The sequence below is a fragment of the Haematobia irritans genome, chromosome 1 (assembly GCF_050003625.1).
Source record: "Haematobia irritans isolate KBUSLIRL chromosome 1, ASM5000362v1, whole genome shotgun sequence".
NCBI lineage: Eukaryota > Metazoa > Arthropoda > Insecta > Diptera > Muscidae > Haematobia > Haematobia irritans.
The window spans coordinates 71,138,182-71,148,190 of record NC_134397.1 but is presented as its reverse complement, the minus strand read 5'-3'; the positions used below and the strand labels follow the sequence as shown (position 1 = coordinate 71,148,190).

The window sequence follows — 10,009 nt, the reverse complement described above, 5'->3', positions numbered from 1 at the left end:
AAGATGCTGTTGGACGCAACGTTACGGTGAATGGCGATCGCTATCGTTCGATGCTAACAAACTTTTTGTTGCCAAAAATGGAAGAACTGAACTTGGTTGACATGTGGTTTCAACAAGATGGCGCTACATGCCACACAGCTCGCGATTCTATGGCCATTTTGAGGGAAAACTTCGGAGAACAATTCATCTCAAGAAATGGACCGGTAAGTTGGCCACCAAGATCATGCGATTTGACGCCTTTAGACTATTTTTTGTGGGGCTACGTCAAGTCTAAAGTCTACAGAAATAAGCCAGCAACTATTCCAGCTTTGGAAGACAACATTTCCGAAGAAATTCGGGCTATTCCGGCCGAAATGCTCGAAAAAGTTGCCCAAAATTGGACTTTCCGAATGGACCACCTAAGACGCAGCCGCGGTCAACATTTAAATGAAATTATCTTCAAAAAGTAAATGTCATGGACCAATCTAACGTTTCAAATAAAGAACCGATGAGATTTTGCAAATTTTATGCGTTTTTTTTTTTTAAAAAAGTTATCAAGCTCTTAACAAATCACCCTTTATGTTAATATAACCATAGCGATAGGCGGTAGGCGAAACATTTTTGCCGCGACGACAAATACAATAAGCTTGTCGGCGAATGTTTCCTCTTTTTAATGTTTCAGACCGTTTTTGTTGACAATATTAAACATTGAAGTTTAAAAAATGCAATGGCTTGTTATATATAGAAAGAAAAAACAATATCCACATGCCCCAGCAACAACAATGCCTAGTGGTGAGTTTAACGATCGATAAGCGATGTCAACACTACGCCATTCACGATATTCCGTCGCGGTTATTGGGTTTCCCATAAGAAATACACGTAAATAAGTGTTCGCCTACCGCCTATCGCTATGGTTATATTTACACACTTATACGCTGAGCTCACAAAGAAAAAGGGAAATCACGCTTTTTTTTTATCACAAATACAAAAACTACACTAGCATTGCAGAAATTTTTAATATAGACTTACCTAGCTGCAATGTTGGCATCGCTCCTTTCCGTACCGATTTTTTATTGAAACAATCACTTTCAAAGTGGCGGCTACAAATATAGGACTGTTCAATAAGATCCTCAAATCTTATCTTTATATTGTAGCACCACTTTGAACGAGTTTCAATATCAGTCGGGAAACGAAAATAGTGAAACTCGTCATCGCCGATTTTCTTCTCCTTATGGCACACTACACACTTCATGTTTCACTGTTTATTGAATTTTTTATTTGAAAACTTCACTTTTACTTTTAAACTCGTTTATTTTTTACTCTTTTGTTCTTAATCTAGAACTCTAACGTATACTTACTTCGCCTGTTTTAATTTAAATAATGACTTGGTGTTATCTCACTAAACTCTTCAAACTTATGGCACCCTTGGATCAACCAACAAATCCGAGCCAACATCATAAAATATTCCATATTAATAGCACGCTCGCCTTGCATACACTAGGTCGTGGGTTCGATTCCTGCTTCGACCAAACACCAAAAAGTTGTTCAGCGGTGGATTATCCCACCTCAGTAATGCTGGTGACATTTCAAAGCTTCTCCAAGTGGATTCACTGCAATGTGGAACGCCGTTCGGACTCGGCTATAAAAAGGAGGTCCCTTGTCATTGAGCTTAACATGGAATCGGGCAGCACTCAGTGATGAGAGAGAAGTTCACCAATGTGGTATCACAATGGTCTAAGTGAGCCTGATACATCGGGCTGCCACCTAACCTAACCTAACTCATGAACGCTCAAAATGTATTGCCGGACAAAAAGTGATTTTATGGGTTTTTATTAACACAGTACTGACTAAATAAAAAGATTTGAATAAAAAACCTGACACTTTTTAGCAAATGGTCACCAAATGTATTTGTCAAATGCTGTATAAAGCTGTCATTCGTATTTTTAAAATTACAACAATAACGAATAGCTCATTGTTGTAAACGTAAAGCTTAGTACTAAGATCACGTTTTCGCGCGAAAAACTGTTATACTCCATATAAAAAAGGTTAGCGGTGAATAAATGCGAAGTCTTTGTTTTAAGCATTTTAAAGCAAACCTGGATTTTTCGCACGAAAAAATAGGCAGGTATATTATTTCGCATAAATCAGTTAACATCTCTGGGTTTGAGACCCTATTTACGGAGATATATGAAGATATTCGTTTTTCGCATAAACGAATTTAGTACCAGGCAATAGCGCGCAATAAATACGAAATCTTTTGTTTGAGTATATTCAGACACATATTTATTCAACCCTTAGTACTAAGCATAAATATAACGTTGGCAAGAAATAATTGAGAAAAATTCGTTTCAAGCTTTGTATAATTAGTTCGCACAAAAAAGTGAAAATCGTATATTTTCGATCTTATAGCTCTTTCACATTAGCATCTAAAAGTAGATTTCAAATTCTATCTTTATATAATGTGTATGAGATATTAAATTTTTTCAATAGCAAAAAAACACTACAAGAGGAAGGTCCCATTCAAACTTGAAACTTGCAATTTAGTGAAAAAACTAATTGGAGAAGTTGCTACTAATTAGGGTAGTTATTTAAAGTATGTCCAATTACATACTGTGAAATTCATATTCAATTTTTTTTCAATTTTGTGTGCCTAGCCCTATTACATACATTCCACATATATATTTTTTTGTTCTCCATGTTCCACAAAATGTTTGTTATGAAGAGCATAAAAAAAAAAATACGCGATTAGTTCGATCGAACCAAATGGTTTGCAGCGAACACCGTAAATGAACCATTTGGCATGACGTTGCCAATTCTCCCGTCTTCATCATCTATTGTTTTTGGTTCCTTCTCTAGTGGCCATTCGGAAGCCAATGTTGCCAATTTAATTGTGAAGCGTATTGGTGACATTTTTTTCTTGTTCCCTCATGTTTTTGTATATAATAGCTGCGTTCCTTTACCTACTACTAGTTACTACCCATAGATATTTTGACAGTTCCGAAAATGAAGATTAAATGACATTATTTTACATAGATGACACGTTTATGTCAAACATACCTTGACACTTCCGAAAATGAAGAGAATAGGGGAATTCTTAACTCCCTTTGTTTTTCGTTTTCACAATTTTCAGATTTTATCTAAAATATGAACATTTTTTATACCAGATGATTTATTTACTTAATAGTTTTTTTATATAAATTTATTATGAAATGACTGACCATGTTTAGCCGCTAAAATTTAAAATAAATGTCCACGTTATAGTTTGTAATTTCTACATAACTTATATGGGGATGGTTCAAGTCAACAATTAAAAAATTATTTTTTCTTTAAAATTAATAAAAGTGACGGCACATCTATAAATTATCTAAAGTCTAGACGTCTTTCTCCATTTTTCCAGGAAGAAGAACATAAAAATGCAAGAAGTCATAATACATATTCATTTTCACCTACACTTTCTATTGTAATTTACTGTCATCACTTTTTTGTATTACGTTTTTACGGTTCAAGACATTTGAGAGCCACACCAACACAAACTTCATGGTATTATGTTAGCAGAGACCTCTAGCGCCTCAGTTTTGGAATGGCAAAGCTCCCTCTTAAACGAAACACTCTTTGGCACTTTTGGTCAATATTGTTGCCAAGTTTTTTATAAAACAAAATTAGTCGAAACCCTACCAACATGTTTTGAATTTGACGGCTCTTCTGAGAATCCCCACCACCTCGAAAACAATCGTATACGACATCCAAAACTCGTCGGAAAAGCGCCGTCACTATTGAGAAGTTGTACCACGCCAAGTTACTACAAAAAAGTATTGCATGAGTGCAATTATTAGGTGCCTTTTTTTAATAAATTCCCAATAAACACAGGATGAGCGTTTTTCAAATGCAACAACTTTTCAGTTTGAGGGTAAATATAATTTTCAACATAAATTCAACTTGACTTGAAATAGCTCATCTTCAATACACCTTCAAATTGCTTGCGAATTACTTCCAATTTGCCAAAATGTTGACGAAATCTTTGAAAAGGTGTTGAAGATAATATGAGAAAACTTTGACAAAACACTACCCTAAAATGCAAGGAAAAAACCATGTGGTTTTCAATACTTATTTGTGCAACGAAGTTCGTGGTCAATTGCAAGAAATAAAAAAATGGAAAATTTTAGACAAATAACCAAATAGTTTATTAAAATAGGTAAGTGAAAATAAGAAATGAAATAAAACTTTAAGGAAGTCACTAAATGCATATCTCTTTGCAGGAAACTAAAATTATGGATTCTACGTTCTGAAAACAATAAAAAGCTGACCGATGAAAAAATGGTGGACAATTAACTGGAATTGCTTCAAATAGTTTATAAAAATTGGTACGTCAATATGAAAAATTAAATCAACACTTTAGAGAAGTCACTAAATTTAAATCTCTTTGCAGAAAACTAAAATCTTTGGATGCTACATTCTTGCAAACATTAAGAAGCTGACCAATGAAAAAAGAGTGGCTTATCGACAAGAAAAAGTTTCCAGAAACATTACAAGTGCAACCAATTAAAATTGTTAAAAACAACAAATTGTTGAAATCAACAACATCTGGGTGAAAGTGTGCATCACATCGTCAGTTTAATTCATATGCTATTATCAGTTTAAAATGGATATTTTGTGAATTCGTTCTGCTGGAAATCAATTCTAACACGCTGTCCAGTACGTTCCTAATTTGAAATTGCCCATATGTTAATAAATTGTAATGCTGTTTTATGACACCAAAAGGAAGGAAAACGAATTATCAATGCAAAAGTGTTTACTAATAATGTTTAAGATACTTAAAGTTTTGTTGTTTGTTTGTTTTTTTTTTTTTGTTCTATTTGTTGATATGTTTAATAAGATTATTATTTATCAATTGGTATTGTAATGTATTATGTAGTGTAGTGTATTATTATATATTTTATTTTGATGAAAATGAATAAATTATACAAAATTCATAGAATTTTGGCTTTGACTTTCAATTTGAAGTGGGGATATCATTCATACAAATTTAGGTTGAAAAGTATTTGCAACGATGTTAATTTTGAATTTGACTCGCATCGAAAATTGTTTGACAAATTATTGAGTAGCGATGCATTTCAATTTGAGGATAACACTTGAGATATTATTGCTAATGTGTTGAATTTCACTGTTGAGGGTAATGTCTGTTTTTTGTTGAGAACGCGATTTTCTCAACAATTTTTCAACTTGAATATTACCCTAATCCTTTGAAAAAATGTTTGAAAAATTGTTGAAATTTAGCATTTTTCAAACGTTTGTGTTTATTGGGTTTAGAACGACGCCAATAAGAGCCCCTTCAAACAATCAGAAAAAGTGCAATTTATGTTCCAAAACAAGCATTAGCACTTCAACCAAAATGTATAGTACCGAGGTAGCAATGAATGGAATCACAAGAATTAATTGCTATGTTCCAAAAAATAAAATGCAGCATTGTAAAATTAGTTTTTTAATTCCAAAGATATTTGTAAAATAACTTCGTCTGCTTCTTCTTTTTCAAATTATTTATTTTGTTTGCGTGTGTGTGTAAATCGAGGCACTAGTTGCGTATGTATACAGTGATGCTAGGAAGTTTTTTTGAAAATTCCCTACGCGGCTCCTAAAAATTCCCTTTTTTTCCCTACGCCCAAAATTTTTTTCCCTACATTTTTCCATACGGTACTAAATTCAAACAAATTTGGCAAGCAAATGGCAAATATTTTATATTGATTTCAATTTCTTTAAAATTAATAGTCAGGGATTATATCCTTCAATAAAGGGACCAAATGTTTAATTGACATTTTTATTCGGATTTCGAGCAGTGCAACATCATTGCTCATTTTTAACACTACCAACATTTTTCTTGTGGACTTTAATGGCCGCGTGTTTCTTCGGGTCAGATTTCTACAATTTACGAACTTTCCACGATTTTATTTTCTTCACTAGCCCTGCCAACATTTTTTGAATTTGGGGGCGCTTCTGAGAATCCCCAGTACGTCGAAAACAATCATATACGATATCAAAAACTCGTCGGAAAAGTGCCGTCACTATTGAGATGTTGTACCACGCCAAGTTACTACAAAAAGGTTTCGCATGAGTGCAATTATTAGGTGCCTTTATAGATCAATTTAGAACGACGCCAATAAGAGACCCTCCAAACAATCAGAAAAAGCACATTTTAAGATAGTGGTAAAAGAATCATTGTGGTCGAGTAAAACACGTTTGTTTAGATATTTATTAATTTGATTAATTATTTACAAATTCGTAAAAATATAACATTTATACCACTATCACATCACATTTAACATAATTTTTTGCATTAATGATGAGGTAGAGTTACAAGTAGCGAGTTACATGTTGCAGCGTCTATCAGCCAGTGCTTTTATTCGATGGAGGCAGCGTGTCTGTAAAATATTTGAAAAACAATCACTTTATTCCATTTGGAAAATCAAAAATTGTTCACCAATATACCTTTCACAATTTTAAGCGTAAAATCTATGTTTTAAGAACTTTATTTTCGTTTTTATTTAAATAAAATATAACAAGCTGGTTGCGCTTGGCGTTTCACAAAAAATAAAATGGCTTTTGTAAAACTAGTGATGGCAAAATACATGTATGAAGTACATTTTGTACTTTATGATATGCTGCCCCCCATCACAGTATGATGGTTGTAGTGACATTTACGAGTCTGTGGTAGCGATGAAGATGAAATGGAACTTTGAAATGCTGGCAGGGAGACGACATTTTTCTAAAACATTAAAAACTGTTGTGAATGTAACAGTTGTAAAACAGTTTTTGAAGATATTCCGGAATAAAAATCCTACATTTACTATTTTTATGTTAGCCTGACACCAATGCAGGCCGGTTTAATGTCCCAGTTATTTAAACTACATATTATTACAATACTTATTCGAGCTTATTGGACAAGTTCTTTTCAGTAATAAGGTGGGTATTAAGTTCGAGTTTAGCCGCTAAAAACGTAATTTTTTCACGATTACTTTTCTTTAATAATCCATTTTAAGGAATACAAACTTTGTGAAAATTTGCTTTGGTCTTTTCCCCATCAAGTTATAATAAAATTTGCAGCAAATATGTATAATTTCATGCATTTTTCTTACTGATTTAGTTTTTACTTTAGCGATTTTAGCGGTTAAACTCGAACTTCGTTAACGGTGAATTGCGTATTCCATTCGTTGAAGCTTTGACTACCATATATTTTGTATCTTCAAATATCTGGAATATTAAGGAAAAGTACTCTTCTTGTTGCAAAATGTAGTAAACTCTGGAAATTGTAAAAATTCTTTACATTTGTAGAAAAATGAAAAATCTGTCCTTTTTTCCCTACAGGTGTAATTTTAGGAAAAAATCCCTACAAAAAGGATTTTTCCCTACGCATGGCATCACTGTATGTATATGTAATCATTTCGTGGCAGTCTGCGATGTTGTCAATACATTTCGACGAAATAAATGCAAAAAAGTCCCAAAATGGCTGTTTTTTCCCTCAAAATATATTGTCAACACTATAATTTTTCAACGCGAAACAATGATTTAGGGGATCTTTTTTCACACCAACAAACAGAGTACCGGCCTTTAAGCGAAATAACTATGTTTTCAGCACTTCATTATCGATTTTATTTAAATAAATTATAAGAAGCAAGCGCAACTAGCTGTTTCACAAAATATAAAATGGCTCTTTTAATAATAGTGATGGCAAAATACTTTCATGTACATTTCATACGCTTCCCCCATCACAGTTGGCGATTGTTGCAGTGTCACTTACGAGTCTGTGGTAGCGATGAGGATGAAATGGAACTTTGAAATGCTGGCGGGGAAAACAAGTGAACGGCCAAAAGTTCGGTAGGGCCGAATCTTATAAACCAAAGAATATAGATTCGCAAAGTCAATTAAATATCATAGTAAACAGAAAACATGCCTGACCATTACTCCTATAGTTTTATGCGACATCCCTGTAAACATTTTTTGAAGTTGACGCCGCTTCTGAGAATCCCCACTACGTCGAAAACAGTCGTATACGATATCCAAAACTCGTCGAAAAAGCGCTGTCACTATTGACAAGTTCTTCACGCCAAATTACTACACAAAAGCATCGCATGAGTGCAATTATTAGGTGCCTTTTTAGATAAATTTAGAACGACACTAATTAGAACCCCTTCAATCTATTAGAAAAATTGCAGTTTAAGATAGTTGTAAACAAATCATTGTGGTCAAGTAAAATACGATTGCTCATTGTGTATGTTAGTTAAATATAAATCATCTCAAAGTTGTTGTAGCATTTCATTCATAACAAAGTGTATAAGACAAGTATAGTTCTAAGTATACAATACACTCGCCTGCAAATAATATTCCTATGTAAAAGAAAAAAAAAACAATAAGCCTCAATAAAATTTTTATTCTATCCATAATGCCTTTGTTACGACAATGTTCGATGTGTTTTTATTCGTATAAATGTTTTACCTGGAGTAATTTATAAATTGTTATTCAAATTAATAAACACCTAAACAATCTTGTTTTACTTGACCACAATGATTCTTTTACAACTATCTCAAAATGCACTTTTCTGATAGTTTGAAGAGGCTCTTATTGGCGTCGTTCTAAATTGATCTAAAAACGCACCTAATAATTGCACTCATGCGATACTTTATTGTAGTAACTTGGCGTGGTACAACTTCTCAATAGTGACGGCACTTTTGCGAGGAGGCGGATGATATCGGATTTAAAACGACGAATTTTATTATTATTTTTTTTTTAATTTGTAAAAGTAGATTTTTGAAAAGGTTGTTAATATCAATTTTAGTTGACATCAAAAGTCGAAATTAAATATCACAAAAAGTTGACTTATATTTTCCACTTAGAGCTAGTTGAAGACCACAACCGACACGCATTTGGTTTATATTGGCATAGCCCCATGAAGTAAAATCGCCCGATTTTACTTCTGGAGAGAATACAATAATTTCGAAATTTCATCCAATTTGCTGTAGTGATGCTCGCATATGCGTAAAGTGTGGTTCATATCGGTCCATATTCTTATATAGCTCTCATATACTCAATCCTACCAATCCACTTTTAGCGCACATTCGAGAATAGCGTTAAAATTATCATTAGTTTAACTACGGATTTTTTCAGTGTAATTAGCTTAATTTATTAGAATATTTAGAAATAATATTCGAAATACCATGCCAAAATAAGTTTGAAATAAGGTGATATCAAATTAAATGGTGACGTAAATCAATATGTTAATTCCAAATGGTATTAGCCACATACCCCCTTTTTTCTACCATTAACCCTAGGATAGACTACTTGATCTGGGCAGACCAAATTTGACTTTGAGCGCTTAGTGATCGAAAGCTTATCGCCTATCCTAGGGTTAAGAAATTCAAGTATGTACCCTCCTATAAACGTCAAGAATCTGCATTAAAAAAAATAAATCGTTGTGAACTTTGAAAGAAAAACAATATACACACTCATAGAAAAATTATTACCATACGGGCTCAAATCAATACCGTACGTCATTGATAGTTAGCCAACCCCGTATGGTACAATATCAATACCGAACGGTACAGGCGGTACACAAAGCATGAAAGTATCATACGGTATTATGAAAATACCAAAATGGTATTAAAAATAATACCTAAGCGGTATTAATATTTATACCATTAAGTTATTGATGTATAAACAGTGTGGTATTACCAAATAATACCAAAACGGTATTGGGTTTAATACAAACCCGGTATTTATTGTTATAATACATATTAGTTCAATAAAACACACGTAACAATGACTTTTCCTTTGACGCATTTATAGAATACATAGTACATACACTTCACCACTTTTTTCATGCAAAATTATTCTTTGAATTCTATGCCCCATCACAGACTCTGTATGCCTCAAGCTGTCTGTTGTGAGATTTGAAAAGCTTTTGTATGTCTCTTACGTATCTAATGAGAGAATGGTTCCGAATTAGAAAACACTAATAGTTCTAAAACATTTTATACTTACGAAT

The 10,009-nt window shown here is 33.1% G+C and overlaps 2 long non-coding RNA genes across 2 annotated transcripts; one reads left to right on the top strand and one right to left on the bottom strand.

Annotated features, from left to right (window-relative positions):
- Positions 1–3,852: 3,852 nt before the first annotated feature.
- On the top strand, positions 3,853–4,735 carry LOC142239005 (uncharacterized). Its single transcript, XR_012722890.1, has 3 exons — positions 3,853–4,171; positions 4,236–4,340; positions 4,406–4,735. It is a non-coding gene; the product is annotated as an uncharacterized LOC142239005 (long non-coding RNA).
- A 1,429-nt stretch (positions 4,736–6,164) lies between these two features.
- Positions 6,165–6,668, bottom strand: LOC142239000 (uncharacterized). The gene is made up of 2 exons (XR_012722888.1): positions 6,460–6,668; positions 6,165–6,392 (listed from the first exon to the last, which is right to left on the bottom strand). It is a non-coding gene; the product is annotated as an uncharacterized LOC142239000 (long non-coding RNA).
- Between the last annotated feature and the right edge of the window lie 3,341 nt (positions 6,669–10,009).